The 24,064-nt window shown below is 38.8% G+C and overlaps 1 protein-coding gene across 1 annotated transcript in view; it reads left to right on the top strand.

Annotated features, from left to right (window-relative positions):
- The first annotated feature begins 329 nt into the window (after window positions 1–329).
- Window positions 330–24,064, top strand: part of htr1fa (5-hydroxytryptamine (serotonin) receptor 1Fa) — a 73,738-nt gene continuing 50,003 nt past the window's right edge. Inside the window, exon 1 of the mRNA XM_057852405.1 lies at window positions 330–445. The gene's annotated coding sequence lies outside the window, so the exon portion shown is untranslated. The remainder of the gene's footprint in view (window positions 446–24,064) is intronic.

Below are 24,064 nucleotides of genomic sequence, written 5' to 3'. Positions count from 1 at the left end.
TGTACGCAACATCATTAGGGGTCTTAAAATGATCCAAATCTGTGTTTACGCTGCTCCTCTGTGACATAATCTTTATTAATCTAACTTGATGGCATACAGAGTAGCACAGACACACACTGTTAGACTTTTTTTCCCTCATTCCTAAAGATTCACTTATTCAATTGAGCATTTTATACAGAGCTGCCACAGAAGCGCTTATCTGCTTATTAGCGCTGCTGACTGGAGGGCTGATAAGGCAGTGATCTTCGTCTTCACACCTCCTCCTCCTCCGTTCACGGCCACGCGTCTCAGCGCGGCCAGGACGCGCGCTCACGTGGGCGCGTCCGCCAGCCGCTTAGTCGCCACAGTGGATGGGTGTCGGCGTGGAAGATGCTGTGAGATTGAAAGGACAGCACTCACATTCAAGGAATTCTATAATCTCCTATAGATGCTCTCTTGAAGCTGAGTAAGTTTTTCTTCTTTTTTTTTTTTTTTTTTAACCCCATGCAGAATAGGCACACTTGTCATTTATGAATCTGCCAGGGAACATTTGGAAGTACTTTGATGATTTCAGTATCCGCTGTGGTGCAAGTGATGTGCTGTATTCTCAAATGGCTGAGCAGTTATTATAGTAAACAATATCTTTTGAAAATATCCATGCATGCACTTCCATCCCTCTAAGGTACATGACCATGTGAAAATAATTTATTTTCTTCTGCGTGCCTGTTCACTTTTCAAATTTCTTCCAATGAATGCCATTGCAGCCTGAAGGCGGTTTGAGTTACATAAAGAAAAGTAATTTTCCCACTGATGATAAAGCACGATTGTCACTTTCTCCTACATTATCCAAAGCAGCCCACCCATAACAGTACAAAACAGAAAAGGGGATGTTTTTTTTATTTGATGTAGGTAATGATAAAAGCTGTGGTGGATGCATGCTTGCCTGTGATGTCCTTCAATGAAACAGCTCCCATGTCCAGTTACACAGCTTCATTCCACAATGTGATGACTGACTAGAGGTGGTTGAGGTGGCTGTAATGAGAGGTAGGAGTGGGGGTTTTAACGTGATGGGAAAGTGGGTGTTGCAGTTTATCTACGCAGGATTCCCCATCTCGATAATGTGATGATGGTACTCGTGAATCAAAGTTGAGTGACTTGGAGGGAACCTTGAAGAGGGCCAATCATGCGCTAATATACACTACACACAAGGGTTGGAAAGCACAGAATTACTCAACGTACCGTATTATGCACACGGAAAGTAACCCAGAGAGCAAAATATAAATGGAGCGGATATGGGCCAGATGTACTGCAAATTTTGGCCCAATTTCGTAAAACGGATCAGCCCCAGTGTCTTTTGGAACAATGGCCCAAACTCAGTAAGGAGTCACTTGCTATATTAGCAACCAGTTTTGGGCCAGAGCTGGTCCAAAGTAGCAGACCCAACATTAATGTGTAGCCCGGATATGGCACATATGTTACCCAATCTGTGCCAGATTTTTATCAAAACCGTTTTCAGTATTAAATTTTCTATTTTGTTTGATGTATCATACTGTAATGTGTCTATATTGCAAATTAAATTTGTCTATTAAAAGCAACAATGACAACACTTCTTTTTCATGCCATTTTTTAATGCTAACATATTCATGCAACATACAACATAACAGTATAACATTGTTTTTTCACAAAATATTTTAATTGGAACAAGCAACTCAACGTTAAAGATGACCCATTATAGACTGTAAACAACAAATTTAACGATGAGAGGGAGTGTTAGTGTCCGAAGAATCCGGTGGGCAGTTTGGTGATAGAACAGGTGAACGGGTAGGCAGGCGTTTTGCCAGGCAAGCAGTACAGGATCTAGGGGGGAAAAACACAAAAATGAGCTTGGTATCAGGTTTACAAGATTCTTTCGTTAGCTGAAAGTCACATACTTGTAGGTGAGTTGTTGATCGGGCAATGATGTGAGGCCAAGGATCGGTTTAAGTAAGCTGCTGGCGATGATCAGCGGCACCTGGTCCCAGGCTCACCCATCTGTGCAATCAAGGTGACAATTAAGGCAAAACTGTCATAGTGCTGATCCGGGCCGCATCTGGCGCACTGACGTCAAGTGGGAGTTTGAGCACGTCTGGTCTGCAAGGTTCGCCCCAGAACAGTGCATAACCTATCATTTGGATTGCCATAGTGCTGATCCGGGCTGCATCTGGCGCACTGACGTTAAGCGGGTGTTTTTGCTATGGGGATCTGGCGAGCTGAGGCCGGATGCGGCACGCAGTCGCCTGGTATTAGGGAAGCTACAACTAACTGAATTACAAGAAGCAAAGACTTGAAGTATTTCAATTTATGTGGAATGATTCAATATGATGTACAGTATATGTTTCACTTTCTGAAATGATTGCCCACATTCTATTCTAATCACTGCCACTGGCGCACATGACTATAAGCCACACCCACCAAATTTCACAAAAAAACCTTATTGGTTCCGATATATGTCACAATGGACTAATAAGCTAGGTTCATACCGCAGGTCTTAATGCACAATTCCGATTTTTTGTCATATCTGTTTTTTGGGATTGCCCGTTCAGACTGCCGTTGTCCATTGAGCCCGTTCAAGTATTACGTATGGAAACTTACTCGCATTCCGACAAATGCTGAGCAAACTCCCCCCCATGCGCACAAGCTAGAAAACAAATGACTACACATGCTGGCTCTACGTCATTCTTGGGTGATCATATTTTGATATCCAAAAAGAGGACACAAAAAAGACATACAGTGGGGAGAACAAGTATTTGATACACTGCCGATTTTGCAAAGAGGTCTGTAATTTGTATCATAAGTTCTCTTCAACTCTGAGGGACGGAATCTAATACAAAAATTCAGAAAATCACATTGTATAATTTTTAAATAATGAATTTGTATTTAACTGCATGAAATAAGTATTTGATACATTACCAACGAGTAAATATTTCGGCTCTTAGTTCTTTTTTAAGAACCCCTCCTGTTCTCCACTCATTACTGGAGGTAACTGCACCTGTTTGAACTTGTTACCTCTATAAAAGACACCTGTTCACATGCTCAAACAAACAAACTCCAACCTCTCCACAATGTCCAAGACCAAAGAGCTGTGTAAGGACATCAGGGATAAAATAATAGACCTGCACAAGGCTGGGATGGGCTACAGGAAAATAAGCAAGCAGCTTGGTGAGAAGGTAACAACTGTTGGAGCGATTATTAAAAAAATGGAAGAAGTTCAAGTTGACGGTCAATCTGCCTCATTCTGGGGCTCCATGCAAGATCTCACCTCGTGGGGTATCACTGATCATGAGGAAGGTGAGGGATCAGCCCATAACTACACGGCAGGACCTGGTCAATGACCTGAAGAGAGGTGGAACCACAGTCTCGAAGAAAACCATCGCGCCGTCATGGATTAAAATCCTACAGCGGACGCAAGGTCCCGCTGCTGAAGCCAGTGCATGTCCAGACACGTCTGAAGTTTGCCACTGACCATCTGGATGATCCAGAGGAGCAATGGGAGAAGGTCATGTGGTCGGATGAGACCAAATCTGATTTTTTCGGTCTAAACTGGGCTCGTCGTGTTTGGAGGAAAAAGAAGGATGAGTACAACCCCAAGAACACCATCCCAACCGTGAAACATGTAGGAGGAAACATCATTTTTTGGGGCTGCTTCTCTGCCAAGGGTACAGGACGACTGCACCGTATTGATGGGAGGATGGATGGGGCTATGTATCGCCAGATCTTGGCTGACAACCTCCTTCCTTTAGTGAGAGCCCTGAAGATGGGTCGTGGCTGGGTCTTCCAGCATGACAACGACCCAAAGCACACAGCCAAGGCGACTAAAGAGTGGCTCCGTAAGAAGCATCTTAAGGTCCTGGAGTGGCCTAGCCAGTCACCAGATCTGAACCCGATAGAAAATCTATGGAGGGAGCTGAAAATCCGTGTTACCCGGCAGCAGCCCCAAAACCTGAAGGCTCTGGAGAAGATGTGCATAGAGGAGGGGGCCAAAATCCCTGCTGCAGTGTGTGCAAACCTTGTCAAGGACTACAGGAAACGTTTAGTATCTGTAATAGCAAACAAAGGTTTCTGTACCAAATATTAAGTTCGATTTTTGTGATGTATCAAATACTTGTTTCATGCAATTGAATGCAAATTTATTATTTAAAAATCATACAAAGTGATTTTCTGTTTTTTTGTATTAGATTCCGTCCCTCACAGTTGAAGAGAACTTATGATACAAATTACAGACCTCTACATGCTTTGCAAGTGGGAAAACCAGCAAAATCGGCAGTGTATCAAATACTTGTTCTCCCCACTGTAGATAATCCCTGTTTAGTCTTATATTTAAAGTATATAATAATCGATAGAATGCATGCATGCACTGTGCGTGCATGATGCATACACATTGCCTCGACCTTCGGCCATGTAAACAATGTTGAAATATTTCTTTTATAGTGCACAGAAAGAAAACCGAGCATTTTTAGTAACATCCTTTTGTTTTGTTTTTTCTTTTTATGTTTTTCTCCTGACTGTGTTTAAGCATGTCTCCTGCCTAAAAACCTAGTTCAAGCTAGGCGCTAACGCTAATGTACAGCAATCCCTGACTCTCTCGCTCTTTGCTGAAGTAATTGCTGAGTAATTGCTCAGATTGATTGGGAGACTTGAGAGTTGAGACCGCAGCCACATTCTGGAAAAATATGGCCCAGATTGGATTTTAAGCAAATATGAAAGTGACAAAGATTGGATTTGAAATGGTCTCTTCTATGCAACTTTTCCCATTAAGACCATCAAGTTAATACCTTACCCCAGTCGCAAAACCACGAAAAAATCGTATTTGTGCATTAACACCTGCAGTCTGAACCTAGCCTTAGACCCAGGTGCGCACACTGCATTATAGGTTATTTACACCAAAAGACATTAGCCTGTAAAAATCCATACACACTGAAGTATAACCCACATAGCTCAAAGTTTTGGAAAAAGTAACCGCTAATAGTCCAAACTTTTCGGAATATGAGATGTACCTGTGCATGTTCTGTTCTATTTACTGCTAAAAGCCAACAATCGTGCCTCATTTTTTATTAATGTCTATACAATTTTCTCGTCCTTGTTCCTTGAGTCCGTGCAAGCAGCTAATTCCCCTTTGGGTTTCATTTTCAGTCCAGAAACTGGAAAGCCTGCAGTGTTGGTGTCAGCTTCTTACAGTAAAGATGCAATAATAGCGTCCATTTTGTAAAACACTTTCAGGGATTTACAAGCTTATATCCCAACGGTAAACTCCCCGAACTAATGTGAACTCAATACGAGACTTTATTTACCTTCACTAACAAAACATGGATAATAAAAGCAATTCGAAAATGATACTATAGACATGGGTATAAAACAATGTCATGAGTACTGCAGCACAAATACACTGCAGGTTCATGGCATGCAGTCACGAAAGTCAAAAAGGTGAAAAAGCAACGCATAATGTATGCAGTGGTATCTCTACTTACGAAGTTAATTGGTGCTGGAAGTACGTAGTTTGGTGAAATGAAAATTCAGTTACAAGGAGAGATGAGTTTTCCATGTAAATGCCCTAATCTCTTCCAAGTCCATCAAAATTCAGACATAAATTTTCTATAAAGCTTAAAAATGCATTCAAAAAATGTAAAAAGTATGTGTGACAATTAAAATATTGCACGATAAACATAAAAATGAGACTTGTGCATAATATAAATTTTTTTTTTTTTTTTTTTTTTTAAGTACAGAGTAAAGAATAAAGGTGAATACACTCGCATGAAGCTATCAGAACCCCTCATGACCCAAGGAGTGAATGAAGAAAATGCTGGGATACACACATACACATACAGTAGAGGTCCCTCTTAACCAACTGGATGTCAGTAAAGAGCTACGAGTAGCAGCCCATACTGTATTTTTTCCTTTCATATCCTGAAATTTATCTCGTAACAAGAGTCAATATTTTCCTGTTGAGGCATGGCGTAGCCTGTATATTTCGTATGTAGAGACATTCATAAGTAAAGGTCCCACTGAATTTAAAACTCCATAAAACCTTAACCTCAGCCCCCGCGGTGGCCGAAAAGTGTCATTACATGTAATTGACTTTCCTATACAGTGGTACCTCGACATACGACGGCTTCGACACACGAACTTTTCGACATCCGACGTAAAATTTGACTTGCCATTTGTTTCTACATCCGACGACATGCTCGAAATGCATCGATTTTTTAAACGCCACAGTTTCTTCGTTTTGCCGAAAGACGGACGCACGACTGATTTTCTTGTGAGAGAAATCAACGGTGGATCCAAAAAGGTTAGTGCAGGTGGAGAAAAAAAAGATAAGGTGACGCTTACCATTGAAATGAAGATGTAAATAATAGCCAAATATAAGCATGGTGTGCGCATTCAGGAAATGGGTCAACAATAGGGCCATGAAATGTCAAACTCGGCCGGTGGTCCTCCTCCGTTCGACAGTCTTTATAAGTTAAGGTGACAAATGTTATTGTGGTAACATCGCCAAAGAATATGCCTGCTTCGTCAGGTTTCTAATCATATATACCATCAACTTGTGCAACAGCAGTGGACGGCAGCATCAAAACAGAGAGTAAACTCTTCCTCACCGTCGCGTCAGCCCCGCAGTGCGTTCAGGTACAGCAAAAATAGTCCGCCACATTACACCCGATTCGTTACATTATTACAGGTATTATTATCATTATTATTACTATTATTATATTGTTATTATTATGATTTTTATTCATAATTTATTTGTTTTGCTCTTTGTAATTGCTATTTGCAATAGTAACAGCAGTATTTATTAAGGATTTACTGTTGGTTTTTGGGCTGTGGAACGAATTAATGGAATTATAATGTATTCTTATGGGGAAATCCTGCTCGACATACGACCATTTCGACTTACAAACAAGATCCTGGAACAAATTATCTCCTTATGTAGAGGTACCACTGTATACGATTTTAAAATTAAGAGTTTTCCGGTAAAATATTGTATATAAAAATTGTAACGCAATAAAACAAACAACAAAAATGAATGAAATGAACAAAAAAATATACTATTATAATGGATCAAAATTATTATTCGCAAAGATCATGTGACTAGCACCTTAGACGGTCATTTGCCTTGCTTATGCAAAACCACCCAAGGACCAAAGACGCAAGATGGATAAATGTAATTTAAACCTAAGCTTTCAAAAGCAACAACAACTACTGAGCAAGAACCAAGGATTGAAAATGTGGACCATGAAACGCCAGAGAGCACCGCCAAAATGGTGTTTCAATTTGCACCACTAATGATGCTACTTGTCCAGCAGAGCCACCACCGGTGTATTGTCAATGTAGTTACCCCCGTCAAAAATTGTATCCCCTGGCCGCGGGAGCGCACACACACACACATCCATTAGTTATGACTTATATCGACTTAAAGATTTACCTTAAGCCAGAAAAGAACCACAGTTATATATTTTGGACATCAATGTTTATTAAATGGGAGAAACTCCATACAGGACTTGAATTACAGTAATGACTGTTATAGGTCGTCCTATAAGTAAAACAGTAAAATATTGCCTTTTTTATGTTCAGTACTTACGTCACGTTATACGACAGAAAAAACATGTTTTTTGGGGGTTTTTTTGTTGGATGGGCCATGTTTTAAAACCTCGTAGATAACTACATCACAAAAACACGGAAATCAAGCAAATCAGTGCAGCGCAGTGACTCCAACCAGGGGATACAATTTTTGATGGGGTTAACTACATTGGCATGACACCAGGAGGCTAACCATATTCAATGGATGACGATCTTGGCGAAAAGTATAGCTGTCCTAAGCAGCCTGATTTAGAATTTCCCTCAAGAATGATGGGAAACAAAAAAACGCTCATTTTAAACTTATTATTATAAATATTCTTGTAATTTTATTGCTGACACTGCATTTTGGGGTCATCAACATGTTGTCTCCCCCCTGCCCCAAAAGTCAAACTTGGCCTATGTTGTGATTTTCCATTGATTTCACCTGTTGTGGGCTGCTCCTTCTGTATCTACTAATTGGCTTCCTCTCATGTCACCCACCTGTGCCTCATTGTCTCGTTACCCCATGTCTGTATTTAAGATCCCCATGTGCCGTCAGATATTGTGCCTCATGCTGTATGTCCTTGCCCTGGTTGTTCTTGTATCCCCGAGTAAGTTTTGATACCTAGTCCTTTGTTAGTTCTCCTGAGTTTTATTTGCACTTTGCTTGTTTGTGCTGTTTCTATTTTGTTTTTTGTCACCTCAGTCAAAATATTTTTGAGTTAATCACCACTCTGCCTTTCCTTGCGTTTGGGTCCAGGCCCTGGTCCTTTGCCTGCCTGCTCGTCCTCGACCCATGACACATAAAATAATTGTTAATTCATATGATGCAAATCATGACATCTTCATCTGAGCATTCCTTTACATATATATATGGCGGAAAACACTCAGGTGACTTGAAGTTCCGCTCTGAGACCCACTATTTGGCCAAATTTCAAAATTTTCCGATATGCATTGGAAACATTAAAATCTCATTTTTCTGGGGGAAGAAAATTTTTGAACAGGAGGGCATTTTTTTTTTTTTTAATGTTTTTTAAACAGCAAAACCCTATCTGGAGGTGAGAGCACACGAGAGCAGAATACAGATGCCATGACTTTAACGAGATATTATCGCGTACCTACTTTATTTAAATCCAAAAACTCCACGTAGCATGTATCACTGAGTGTCAAGACACAGCTGTGAATGGCCATAGCTGGATTTTTGGGGGATTTTATGGGTGAAACATTGTAATATAACAAGGGTCGCGATGCAGAAATCGCAGACGTCAAGGAGCGAAAATTTCTTTTTCATTTATTTATACTTTTAAACTTTTTTTTTTTTTTTTTTTCTTTGCTTGGATCGATTATTTATCATCTAACATATCGGAGAAAATGCGACAGTCACAAAAAAAAAATACAATTAAGCAATAGTTATGAGGTAGATATCCGTGGCTTTTTTACAGACGCCATTTTTTCATTGTGACATAATTTGTTTAAAAGTTTAAAATATGTGAGTAAATTTTTTTTTTTTTTTAATTTTTTAAACAAAATATGAGACATCAATGAATGATTCTAAGTTAAAAACAACAGACATTTTGAATAATAAATATAATTAATTACCTTCGTTTTATGGCTGGGTTGAAACAAAAGCGGTTGCACGACGTCTGTAAACGGGGGTTTTCAGGGTAAAACGGACAAATTGAAAATAGTTCGGGGGCTTAATGCGCCATGAATCTGCTATGGCAGCATATAGACATATTGTTCTATCAAACACAACAGTTGTTTTGGCTTAAAATACAGCAGTTTCTTTTAAAGACGAGTGCAAGAGCAGAAACTGCTTTTTCAGTCTTGTCTGTGTTTTCCGCCATATATATATATATATTCAACCCAGTGTTATGCAACAACATTCAGGTACATTTAGTAAATCTTTCAAAAGGACTGCTCCTGTAAAGCCATAAAATGTAATAGGACACATAAACTCCTACTCAAGATTTTGTGCATGTTCCAAATTTGTAATTTTAACTTATAGGCATGCCATAGTTGAAATGGTATTTTGCCAAGAAAGTGGAATATGAAGTCATCATTTAGGCAAATTAAAGTGCAGATTGCAAGTGCATTTTACTGATAGTACTGATAAGTAGAGGTTGTCATGTGGTGTCACTTTCTTATTATGAAGTTTCTGTGAACGGAGGAGCCAAGGGAGCCGCATATAGCTGATTTGATTTCATTTCAGACTGCCTGCGGTTGCAGATTCATTATTTGTTTGAATTACAGTTTAAGGAGAACACTTGAGAATATACAAGCATTGCCTCATGCAACTCTTAGAGTTCAGGTTTAATGCCATTATTAACATTCCGAGTTGACTTTAGTCCATTCTTCTTCTTAGCGGTTTTGCCAACATAGGTTAAACAAAATCTCGTGTGTGGTGAAATGTTCAAAAAATATTCCGTGCACACCCCACTTAATCCATCAGCAATAGAAGTAATTTCACAGTAACTTGCTGTGTTTTGTGCATGGCAGATGCTGAAAATGTTGGTGTCAGCCAAGACTGGGAGATTCTGACACATCATTCAGAGTACATCTCTTGGAACTGAAGCAATAAAAGTCCTATTAGAGGTGTTGTGAGTCTCACCAAATGATGTGAGGATTCTCTGTGTTGCACACCGCAGCAGACACGTCTAACTGTAAAGTGTTCACTGACATGCTGTGAAGGAGTGCAATTCAACACAGTGCATGTACTGTATAGTGTAGAATGGTAGTGGTTCTAATTAGTAACCAGTTCTTGTATCCAACCTTTGTGGCCAAGCGGCTGTAATAACTCTTCTGGAATGACGTGTACAACATTTTGGAGTGCGTCTCTGACATTTTTTTTTTTTCGCCATACATCCAGAAGAACATTTATGGGGTCATTGGTTTTAGACCAGAGATCATGATGTAAAGCATATTCTAGCACATTCCAAACATGTACCATATGGCTTCATACAAAGACTGTGCAGTGAAATTTAAGGTTTTATAGGGTCACTATATTTTGATTCTCTCCCCCCCCAACAAAAAAGGACACTTAGCCCGGCCTCGAGATACATTAATTTTACTCGACACTACTAAAGTGTGCCTCCTCCATTTGGATAGAAAAATTCAGTTTTATTAAAAATAAATAAATAATGATACAAAAATGATATAATGCAGACCCATGGAAAAGTAGTCCAGTCAATACACACACACAGTAGGCTATGTGCCAACTAAACATATTTATAAATTACTATCACGACAATTCTCGTTGACAAATTGTTATTCCCACGCAATTGTCATTCTCATTCAATGTTTAGATTGCATGCAAACAATAACCGAAATCAACTGACAAACTATTCAACCAGCATGTTTTCAAACGCAGTAGTTTAAAACTACATTTCCCATAATGCCTAGCACGGCTTAGCTCACTGATAGCTACCCAATTAACGAGTACCGGGAGCCGAGGCAAAATCAAACTTTGATACCAAACACCAAACGGGATTTTATAGATCACGCCAGTACGAAGCTCCGACAGAAGTCAACAGTTGCCATTACATACGTACTGTATTTATCGTAAAAAAAACTGGGCAGGCGCTCTGGGAACAAGTCACAGGCAGCAGTACGGTAGTATTCTGTGCAAACTGTCAATTTCAACACACACTAATTGTGAAAAAATACTCCTCTGTGTAAATTTTGAATTTCCTTTTATTAACATAGATGACGGAAGCCTGAGGCATAAGAAACACAGCTACTATTTACAAGACTAATACAATATACTGCATCTCTGTGTACGCATGTAACCCAATATACAACAGAAGATACACGATCGGCATTAACAGGAGATACATACAGAAAGGTGTATGGAGCCACGTCTCTTAGAAATACTCCTTATTGTAGTCTGTAACTGCCTGATCTCTTGCCAAACCCTCAACCCAGTAGATGGCGGTAATGCCCCATGATACAAAGGGTAAACTGCCAGCAAAAACAAGAAGAACTACTCCTTCACTCCCTACTAGTATGAGCCACGTCAACGCAGGCAGGCACTGCCTCCCAGCAGCCAGAGGGTTTCTCTTCAAATTGATCCAGTGAAAAATCATAAAAAACTGACATTTTCAAGAATTTATAAAACCCGGCCGGACGCTACGGAGAGGATGTGAAACGAGGACTTGTTCGGACAAAAGAGGACGTTTGGTCACCCTAGGTTTAGGCTTTATCTCCAGACAATTAAGTCGAGTCACATGTATATATAAAGCCCTGAATCACAACGAATGTCTCATAGGGCTTCATGAGCCAAAATTATCAGTTTTTCCTTCTTTTTTTTGAAATGCAATTAATGTATTCATTGTACAGTAGGACCTCGACATAAGATCCTTTCGACATCCGGCGTAAAATTTTACTCATTGGTCTCGCAATTTCATTGTTTTCCCGCTAGACGGCAGCACGGCGGATTTCTTTTTTATGAGAGAAATCAACATGGGTCCCAAGAAGGTTAGTGCAGGTGGTGAAAAAAAGGTGACACTTAACATTGAAATTAGGATGGAAATGATAGGAAAATATAAGCGTGGTGTGCGTGTCAGTGAACTGGCTCGATAATACGGCCGGAATAGGTCTACGATCTCAACGGTCCTCCTCCGACCTCCATTCTAGTCTTTATAAGTTAAATTGATAATTATTATTATTATTGTAACATCGGCAAGGAAGTCACCAGCTTCGTCAGGTTTCTAATCATACTGTATATTATTTCTTGTGCAACACAACACGGCTGCCGTTCACTGTAGCCAACGGCAAGAACAGAACATGAAAAGCGAAAGTTAAAACTTCGTACTCTTCCGCACCTCTTTCACATCAGTCACACGGTGCGTTCAGGAACAGCATGCAAAACACAACCGCCACATTAAAATTATATTATTATTGTTCCGATTTTTATTTTTAATTTATTTGTTTTGCAATGTGTAACTGCTATTTGTAATTGAACCTGCAGTATTTATGAAGCATTTAGCATAGGTTTTTGGACTTTGGAAAAAAACTAATTAAATTATAATGTATTCTCATGGGAAAATCCTGCTCAGCATACGGCCTTTTTCACTTACAAACCAGGTCCTGGAACAAACTAAATTCGTAGGTAGAGGTACCACTGTATTGCTAAATTAGTATTGGTTTCTCATGGTAAATAAATGTGCAATTAGCTCCACAGTTTTTTTTTTTTTAATCTATTACTGGTAATTAGACTGCTAGCCACTCAATCACAGTCAAACTTCACACTCGGTAAATATGTTTGCTATGTGTCAGAGGCTTCCAGAAGCTGCTCCAAAATAGACCAAACATTTTAGCAGTGAATATTAAACAGGCACTCTTTTATTTTTTTGTGTGTGTATGGGTGCGCCTGATTTTAGCGCCTGAGCTTTGACTCAAACGTTGGTAAGTGTTTGAAAAATGCATTTCACTGTACAACACTTGTCCATTACTCATCACATGAGAATTTTCGGTGACCTTAGCGTCTCACTTTAGGTACTTCCAAAGCTGTTAACTTTGTGTGGGAGGATTGCAGGAGCGGGCCGTAAAATATACTGTATTTGTGTGCGTGTACGTGTATGTATGTGTGTTGACTTAACTGCTCTCTGTTGGCATTTCTTTCTTTAAACCTCTAATTGATTGACTGATGACTTAATCCCAAGAATCGAGGGCCTCATTCTTTTGATAGTGAACAGATAATAGAAATATTATACATTCGAGAAGCATTCCTTCCATCCGTTGTTGGTGAATCCAAGGCATCTGCTTTCTCAATGATGTGTGCGGCTGTACACTGTTGTGGACTAAATGTGTCACCCAGCAGTGGGTGGCCAAATACAGTATTAAGGAGAAGTTTGCTCTGTGGCTCACTATGCTGAGAGGCCACAAGTATTTGCTAAAAACACAACAGGTGGCCTGCTTTCATTTAAGGTGTTTGTAATCTACTGTTTGGTAAACAATGATAAAACCAATTTTCATACTTAACTAAAAGCAAACTGTTGGGTTTCAGCACAATTCATAGTGTTTGTCGTCGATGCCTGTTTTTGACAACGGTATCAGGAGAACACCTGCTGTTTTGTTTGTCATGTGGAAGAAGCTAAAGTGAGGTAAATACATACCGGTTTTTATTTAATGTGTGAGGCCGTTATGGAGAAAACATTTCTGTGTCATTAAACATGGAATCTTTTCAAGGAAGGTGCGTATCAACACAAAAATGCTGTAACTTTAGTGTTTATGACAGACCTTCTAATCTAAGTGTCACCAACAACTAAGAATAACAAGCCCATATACACAAAAACAATTGTGGACAATGGCAAAGCAAATAAGATAGGATATTTGTTTTTGTTTTTTTTTCACAGAAGATAAAAATATATATACTTGTCCTCAGACTCCATTATGTATTGATGGGACACGGGGCGTGGGGCCGATAAATGGGGGGCCTGCATTACTGGCGAGGCCGTCAAAGCTGTCTGAGTGGAATCACAGACAAAGAGCTTTTTTTTGTTCAAAATTCTTGTGAATAAATGCTTAAATCCCTGAATTCTTTATAGATATGGACGTAAAACAGTCTCGATTCCTGGTTAAAAGCCAAAAAAATGTTAAAACGTTAGCATTTATTTTATGTAAATATGTCAAAGTACAATGCTAGTCTGTTAGTGAATGTCGCTAGTGGCCGCCTTATGTAAACAAAGCTCGTCTGGTGAAAATTGTTGTGAATAAATGCTTAAATCCCTGAATTTTTTTATAGGTATGGACGTAAAACTGTATTATCGATTCAAAAAAAAAAACAAAAAAAAACGAGCAGTTAGCATTTATTTTACGTAAATATGTCAAAGTACATTGCTCATCTGTTAGTGAATGTAGCTAGCGGCCGCCTTGTGTAAACAGAGCTTTTCCAGTGACAATTCTTGTGAATAAATGCTTAAATCCCCATATTTTTATAGATATGGAAGTAAAACAGTCTCGATTCTTGGTTAAAAAGCAAAAAAAGCCATGCAGTTAGCATTTATTTTACATAAATATTGCGAACTATGATGCCAATGCAGTAGCGGCTAATTTCTCCCATTGATTTTTTTCATACCATTTCAAAATGCATGCATGGTACAAAAATATAATAATAACCTGGAATCATCGAACAAATCACTTCTGAGACAATCCTTCCTGTTTGTTTGCGTTACAGCTTTTGTACATTTCAACAGAAATCTGGCATTAGATCGCTGCATGCGTGTTTGTAAATAGCTCCTCTTGATGTGGGCGGCCCCCTACTTGAATGCGAGGTTCAGTGCATGACAGATCTAACCTGTCAATACCATTATCAAGTCTATGACCTGTCATTGCTATTATTCCTTTAGGACTGAATGACTGGGAAATGGATTGATGAATGAGTTTTTTTTTTTTTTGTCCTAACCCTAAACCGAAGAATGGTAAGTCTAAGTGTCTTTAAAAGGCGGAACAGTTTTAATTTGCCACATGGAAGCTTGGTGTACTCCTGTAGTGGTTGTTTATATCTTATTGTAAGTAGTGTTAATAATCGATATGGCAAATCTCACCACAAGGACCCAATTTGGGCAGAGGATGCAGAAGGATAACAAGAGGGAAGACAGGGGAGATAGGAGTGTGATAGGGTAAAGCGATTGAGCAGATAATGTTTGTTATGTGTAGTGGGGACCCCGAGTATTAGGATAAATCACTTGTGCCGTGAATGTGAATGAGTGAACATCCTACTCTTAGTTATGCAATCACCCATGCATTTGGTTTGTGGTTAAAATAGATTGTAATGTTATTGTGTGATTGTTGCACATATTGAAAAAAATCATCCAAGGGTGAGGGGTTGTTTTCAAAACGTTTTCTTTACGGCAGCACACAGCACATCAGCGACTGTTACAGACATGTGCGACGAGGAAAACTGCACCTAGTCAACTAATGTGTGAAGGACCTCATTTCCAGATTTTGAGGACCCTGTTGCTGTCTCAGGTGCCTGAATGAATTTATATAATTCCTATCTCGATAGCCACTAGTACATCACTGTAAACTTCTGTATGTAATATTCACACATTTTGTAACAAAAGAAAAATAACTAGAAAAGGGTCTATAAGGGTGTGAGCATGTGTTTCAAACCCCACATTGTCCAACAACAACACAACAACAACATTTACGGATCTTGATAAAAAATCAGTCAGGAAGCTGCAGCTAGTACAGAATGCTGCATCCAGAGTCCTCACAAATACAAGGAAGCTGGACCACATTACACCGGTTTTGAAATCGCAACACTTGCTTCCAGTGAGTCAAAGGTTCGACTATAAAATACTACTGCTCGTCTACAAAACACTTAATGGCCTTGGACCAAAATACATGCTTGATTTGTTAGATTCCTATGAGACATCTAGACCCCTAAGGTCATCTGGAACCAGTCTCCTGCATGTTCCAAGAACAAGAACCAAGCAGGGTGAGGCAGCATTTAGCTATTATGCTCCTGTCCTCTGGAACAAGTTACCTGAACGTCTGAAGTATGCTCAAACTGTTAGCTCCTTTAAATCAGGGCTAAAAACGCTTTTGTTTAGCACTGCATATCCATAACTGTCTATATATTTCAATCTACTTGCTTTCTATTCCTCTTGTGCTTATCTCCATTGCTGATTTCAATTATTATTAGTAGTAGTAGTTTTTGTTTTATTTTTATTTTATTTATTTTTTTATTATTCTATTTGTGATTAAATGCGATTTTTATGTATAATTTTATTTCCTATTTTGATTGTCTTGGTTTTTACGTTGTATTGATTTAAATGTGTTTTATGATCTTCATGTGATGTAAAGCACTTTGAATTGCCTTGTGTTGAATTGTGCTATATAAATAAATAATAATAATAATAACAAATCTGATGTAGTCTACTGCTATTATACCGTGTAGCTAAGGTGGCTTTAGAGTACATATGCCCGTCTACACCAAAAAAGTCATGTGTTAAAGGGAAGCACGGATAGAAAGACTTGCAGTTCTTAAAACATAAACGTTATTATGAGTTAAAATAATTTGATATCAAAACTCTTCTTGATTTTTTTTTTTCATACAATTTGGAAAATTAGTTTAACTAGCAGGTCACCATAGTTGTTGATGTCTCAGGGCCCTGATGTCACATGGTTACGCTGACGCTGGTTAACCTGAAAGGAGCAATAATGAGCATTACAGCACTGGCGATATTTCACAAAACCAACAGCAAAAGCAAAGCGAACAGGAAAGACAAGATGAGACAAGACGAGAGTATGACAAAACCAGTGTTCTGCCAAAATGTGCTACACTGGCGAAAAGTCTGCAAAAGGCGACACCCAAAACTACCGTGCGCTTTCAGCTTGTTTTGTTTAGATGCATACAGACAGAACATACCAAAGATGCCTTTAGAAAATACTTAAACGTAGTAATATCAAACCTTTGTTTGATTTTGATTTGGTTTAAATATGCTACGTGACTAATGTGGTCAACAGATCAACAATCTGCTTTAAAGCTACCACAATGCTTAAAAGTATGAGAGGGAAACACATGCAAAAAGTATTTTGAGGCAATGAAAAGGTAATAAAAGACTCAATAAAAACACAATTCGTAAGTACTCGCTGCAGTGCTAATCTGATGTGCGCATGTGTTGGACGTCTCGCCGAGTAGGAAGGAATTGCAGAACACCGGTAGTGTTCGCCTAGTCTAGTGACAGTGACAAACTAAGTCATCAGCCCAAGCCTTCTTTGCGTCCATTAAACATGGCACCTTCATTGGGTCAAAATGTATAATAAATATTATAGATTTTTAAATCAATGGCAATATTTTATGTGTTTCTAATAACATAGTTTAGTAAAAGAGAACAATTGTGGCTTATTAGGTACTACAAGTCTATAAGTCCGAGGTTCTATTTGAATCTAAACTCTAGTGAAAGCATAAAGATGAACTTGCAATGTGAAGCCATCCAGAGATGACATTTGGGGGAAATTCCCTTAATGGTCCCGCAGTTGACTGGAAACCATTTCTAGGTGTCGTCTGCCTTTTGGTCACAAATCATCAGAGATAGGCCCCGAAACTTGAGTGACCTTCAACAGGATAAGCGTTAGAAAATAGATGGCTCAATTCATCTGAAACTGTAAGAAAAATCCTAATGAGCTCTTCACTGCCTGCTTACATTACGTGCCCTTCAACCACTTTCAGGGCAAATGCATTCGGTAACTTTTACATAATCCTAGGCAGACATCACAAACGCTTCAAAAGCCCTTGGTACAAGTAATCAATTGCTTGTTTGAAAATATTTCAGCTCTGGAGGATATTTAACAAGTGATTAAAATGTGGTTTAAAGTGTGGTATGGATGAAAACAACTAAAAAAAAATTAGGGATTTAAGGATTAAGGAAATTACCAAATCTTTTAATGAAAGCTGTGGTGGATATACTGTAGATGAAAAACTTAGCTAACATAAAGGTAAAATGTATTTCTGCATGACTTAATACAATTGCTAACCAGCTTTTCTTGCCTGTTTAAAACTGAATGGATCTTCATCATCACCACCACCAAATGGTCCCCTTTTTTCCTTCTTTATGAAACCCTGCATACATCAGTGACATATTTCTCGGAGATGAAGTAGAGTTGTCCTTGACCAAGATGAGGAACCTCAACCAATTATGGTTGGCACCTTAAATGGCAGCTACAGCCAGCAGTTGAAAAACACAAGGTGTGTTTGCATGTGTGTTAGTGTGAAAATGTTTGAATCTAAATGTAACACATCAGCTCAGTAAAAATATAATTTAGCAAGTTATTTTGAGGAAAAATAATTTTCTTTTTTAATTTAAATCTTAAATCTTGATCATTTTTGCTTTAAATTTATGTGTTTCTGTCCTTAAATAAGACACAGTGGTTATCGTTCGTTTATATTTTCAAAATTTTATATATACAGTGGGGAAAATAAGTATTTAGTCAACCACTGATTGTGCAAGTTCTCCCACTTGAAAATATTCTTCTGTAATGGTATCAAGCATCAGACGGGGCCTTCTTTTGGTAAAAATGTCCTCTGAGTGCTAGTTGAAAATGGCTAATCGGTGGTAGCATTGCATCCTTTCGTGAATATCTATCTATTTAAGCTCGTTTAGTCTGGGATGTCAGCCCATTTCTCATTGCTCTAGGGTAGGTTTTCTTAGGGTAGTCCGACTTTCCCACCCATCGCAAAAACATGCATTTGGCGGAAAACACAAACAAGGCTGAAAAAGCAGTTTCTGCTCTCGCACCACTCTATAAAATAAACTGCTGTATTTTAAGCCAAAATAAGGTAGAACAATATGTCTCTATGCTGCCATATGGCCATGGCGCATTAAGTTCCCGAACTATTTTTAATTTGTCCGTTCTACCCTGAAAACCCCGGTTTACAGACGTCGCGCAAACGCTTTTGTTTCAACACAGCCATAAAAAGAAGATAAGTAATTATATTTATTATTCAAAATGTATGTCATTTTTAGCTTAGAATCATTAATTGATGTGTAATATTTCGTTAAAAAAAAAAAAAACGATTTTAAAAAATTATTCACTCGCATATTTTAAAGTTTTAAACAAATTACGTCATAAAGAAAAAATTGGCGTCTGTAAAAAAGTCACGTATATCTACCTCATAACTATCACTTAATTGTAATTTTTTCGTTACTGTCGCATTTCCCCCAAAATTTTAGATGATAAATAATCGATACAAACAAAGAAAAATTGGGGGGAAAAAAACGTTTTAGGGTAAATATATGAAAATGAAAATCTCGATTACTCCTTGACGTCTGCGATTTCTGCATTGCGACCCTTGTAATATTACCATGTTTCACCCATGAAATCCCGAAAAAATCCAGCTGTGGCTAATCACATCTGTGTCTTGACACTCGATGATACATGTTATATGGAGTTTTTGGATCGAAACAAGTAAGTACGCGATAATATCTCGTTAGATTCATGGCGTCTTTAATTCTGCTCTCGTGTGCACTCACCTCCAGTTAGGGTTTTGCTGTTTAAATTTTTTTTTTTTTTTTTTTAAATGCCCTCCTGTTCAAAATTTTTCGTCCCCCAGAAAATTGACATTTTAAGCTTTCCAATGATGTATCACACGTGCAAATCGGACAATTTTGAAATTTTGACAAATTGGGCATCTCAGAGCAGAACTTCAAGTCACGTAAGTGTTTTCCGCCATATTCAAAATCTCCAGGTCAAGCAGAACACAGTTTGTAGCAAAACGTGAAGTAATCTTCATCTTTCATTCAGCTTATCCTCACAAGGGTTGCGGGGGTGCTAAAGCCCATCCCGGCTAATTATAGGCAGTAGGCGGGGTACATCCTGAATGTGTTGCCAGCCAATCACAATGCACAAAGAGACAAACAAACAACAACACACTTAACTAGTGGGACAATTTGAAGTGGTCAAAAAGGCTGACATGTGTGTTTCCGGGATGTCGGAGGAAAGCGAAGTACCTGTAGAAAACCTACACAGCCACAGGGAGAACATGCAAACACCACACAGGAAGGCCAGAGCTGGGATTAAACCGTTGACCTCATAACGGTGAGGCGGACATGCTAACGACTCACCCACATTTCCGCTTGAAGAAACCTAACCGAACAAAAAAGAATGCTATTTAAATAAACGAATCTGCTGAGTGAAGGATAAGCCCTCAACCTGCCATGACTTTCATGTATTGGATTGTTTTCAGTGCATTTTATCTGCAATGGACAGGCTGTGTTTAGGCAAAGCCAGTAGTCTGCTAAACAAAAGGGGAATGGGAGGCGAGATGTTGTTTGTGTGCTTTTACCTGCTGTAAGCACATGATAAATAATTTTGTTAAATATGTGAAACCCTGTCACCTACTGTGAGTGTGAATGGCTAAAACCTCATACTCAGTGTCTACATGTATGGAGTCTAGATCAGAGGTCCCCAACGACCGGGCTGCGGACCGGTCCGTGGCGCATTTGGTATCGGGCCGCGCAGAAATAATAAATAATTCATTAACGACTGCATTCTGGCCGGTTGACTTTGGCCTGTGCCGCTTAACACACCAATATCCTGTCTACTATAGATATACAACTACAGGATAGGAGGTCGTCATAGAAATGCATTGATTAGACTGTTAGCAGTACATCTTGTTTTGTATATGGCGGAAAACACTCAGGTGACTTGAAGTTCCGCTCTGAGACCCCCAATTTAGCCAACTTTCAAAATTGTCCGATATGCATGTGTGATACAACATTGGAAAGCTTAAAATCTCAATTTTCTGGGGGAAGAAAAGTTTTGAGCTGGAGGACATTTTAAAAAATTTTCTTTTTTTTTTTTTTTTTTTTAAACAGCAAAACCCTATCTGGAGGTGAGAGCACACGAGAACAGAATTACAGACGCCATGACTTTAACGAGATATTATCGCGCACATACTTTGTTTCGATCCAAAAACTCCATGTAGCATGTATCACTGAGTGTCAAGACACAGCTGTGAATAGCCACAGCTAGATTTTTGGGGGATTTTATGGGTGAAACATGGTAATATAACAAGGGTCGCGATGCAGAAATGGCAGACATCGAGGAGTGGTTGAGATTTTCTTTTTCATATATTTACCCTTTTAAACGTTTTTTTCCAACTTATTTTTTGTTTGGATCAAGTATTTATCATCTAACATATCGGAGAAAATGCGACATTAACAAAAAAAAAAAAAAAAAAATACAATTAAGCAATAGTTATGAGGTAGATATCCGTGACTTTTTTACAGACGCCATTTTTTTCAGTGTGACATAATTTGTTTAAAAGTTTAAAATATGTGAGTGAATTTAAACCGAAATATGAGACATCAATGAATGATTCTAAGCTAAAAATGACAGACATTTTGAATAATAAATATAATTAATTACCTTCGTTTTATGGCCGGGTTGAAACGGTGTAAACGGGGGTTTTCAGGGTAAAACGGGCACATTAAAAATAGTTCGGGGGCTTCATGTGCCATGAATCTGCTATGGCAGCATATAGACATATTGTTCTATCAAACACAACAGTTGTTTTATCTTAAAATACAGCAGTTTCTTTTAAAGAGGGGTGCAAGAGCAGAAACTGCTTTTTCAGTCTTGTCTGTGTTTATCGCCATAGCTATGTGCGCTTGGCCTGTCTGTAAACGGGGGTTTTCAGGGTAAAACGGACAAATTAAAAATAGTTCGTGGGCTTCATGTGCCATGAATCTGCTATGGCAGCATATAGACATATTGTTAAATCAAACACAACAGTTGTTTTATGTTAAAATACAGCAGTTTCTTTTAAAGAGGGGTGCAAGAGCAGAAACTGCTTTTTCAGTCTTGTCTGTGTTTTCCGCCATATCTATGTGCGCTTGGCCTTGATAATAATGTATGACGTAGGTCGTCGCCCATCACATTTGTTCCCGGAAATAATTAGCCTCTACACTAGAATGACTGAAAAACAGACGTTTTTGGACAGATTTTTTACGGGAAAAGAGAACCTGACGAGCCAGAAGATGAGCCTACAACCGCAGAAAACAAAATCAATGCTATTTCCCAATCACTAAAGACCCACGAACTGCGCAGGAGTGGATTTGTGACCCGTATGTGCATAAACCGAGTGATTCGAGCATGTCTGTGCAACAGAAATATCAGCTTGTACAGATCGCAAATGACGGCGACCTTAAGCGTACATTTAAGATAACAACTCTACCGAGGTTCTGGATTAAAGTAATTTCTGAATATCCTGACATCACTAGGAGAGCAGTGAAAACTGTGCTACAATTTCCAACATCGTAACTTTGTGAAGCGGGCTTCTCTCACTCTCCCATCTCGGGACCATCTCGTCTTAACGAAACGATCTCAGGCCTCCCACTGATTCAGCGGGTGAGTTGTATTTTCCCTGCACTTAACACGACAGGGCTATTTTATATTTGCTGTATTTTTCTGCAGCACATTGCCGATGTTCTGACAAATTTGGCATGCACGTAACGTTAAAAATGACCGCGAATGTAGCGATTCCAAAGTACACACTACAAACTTTCTTTAAAGAAAGGAATATTCATTTACGTTTGCCATGTAAGCTGCACACAACAACTGCACATAGCTCTGTCACTTAACGACTTCGCCGTGTCGTTAACCATTAATTTACGCTAGGGTTGTTCCGATCATGTTTTTTTGCTCCCGATCCGATCCCGATCGTTTTAGTTTGAGTATCTGCCAATCCCGATATTTCCCGATCCGCTTTTTTTTTTGCTCCCGATTCAATTCCAATCATTCCAGATGAGTTTTCCCAATCATATACATTTTGGCAATGCATTAAGAAAAAAATGACTAAAACTCAGACGAATATATACATTCAACATACACTACATAAGTACTGTATTTATTTATTATGACAATAAATCCTCAAGATGGCATTAACATTATTAACATTATTTCTGTGAGAGGCATCCACGGATAGAAAGACTTGTAATTCTTAAAGGATAATGTGACTTTGTATATTGTGACTAAATATTGCCATCTAGTGGATTTTTATGAGCTTTCAGTAAATTATACTGCAGCCATTTAACTTCTGCCCAAATGCGTGAGTGGAAAGTGCAGCGTATCCGTTAATTGCGTTAAATATTTTAATGTTATTACCGCCGTTGACGCGATAAATTTGACAGCCCTACTTTAAGCCAAGACTAAAGACTCTGGATGAGTGTAAGACATTTTGTCTGTAACGTTAAATACAATTAGAAAATGATTTAATTAAAATATATATATATAAATTATAAAAGGCATGTCCGATATTTTTTTGCCGATTCCGATACTTTGAAAATGACGTGACCGGGACATCTTTAATTTACGCCATTTTCGTGTTGCACATGTATGTTTATGATGTAGTTGTTTTAGCACCGTTGGATAACATTGAGAGTCCAACTGAGTATAAAAGAGGGCTTTTTTCACCACCACAAAAGCTTTTGGAGCAAAATTTTATAAGGGTGCAAAATTTGACAGAACACCGGTCTGTGAAAAAAAGGTTGGGGACCCCTGGTCTAGATGATAGTATGGGATCTCATTGGATAATGCTTATGGACTTAAAGTATATTCCAATACCACACTACTAGTTCCCGTTCAACATCGATATTCTTTTTTTTATCTGGTGTGGAAGTATATGAGTAGTCATTACCCAGGAGCGAGAAACCAATCTTTTGCTTCAGATCACAGAGTAGAGGAAGTTAGAGGTCACAAAATGTTGTCAAACACGGCCACAAATGTACCACTACAGCCCAAATCACCCTGGAGCTATTTGGAAAGCAGCAGTAAGTTTGTGTGTATCTCCTCCTCCTCATCTTCAGTAGTCAGCCAGACATTCTGTTTCTTTTGCTCAGCATTTAAAGCGCTACTGACGGGGGGATGGGGGTGCTCCGAGGAGCATTGCTAGATTTAAACAGTCTGAAATGACATGTTTGCACCAGTCTGTAGCGAAATATTTCCACATCAGTAATTTCCTGGAATTTCTCCTCATTTTCACATTTGA

Source organism: Corythoichthys intestinalis, chromosome 12, assembly GCF_030265065.1.
Source record: "Corythoichthys intestinalis isolate RoL2023-P3 chromosome 12, ASM3026506v1, whole genome shotgun sequence".
NCBI classification, from domain to species: Eukaryota; Metazoa; Chordata; class Actinopteri; order Syngnathiformes; family Syngnathidae; genus Corythoichthys; species Corythoichthys intestinalis.
The sequence above is the reverse complement of the archived record's forward strand: the minus strand, read 5'-3'. Positions and strand labels throughout refer to the sequence as shown.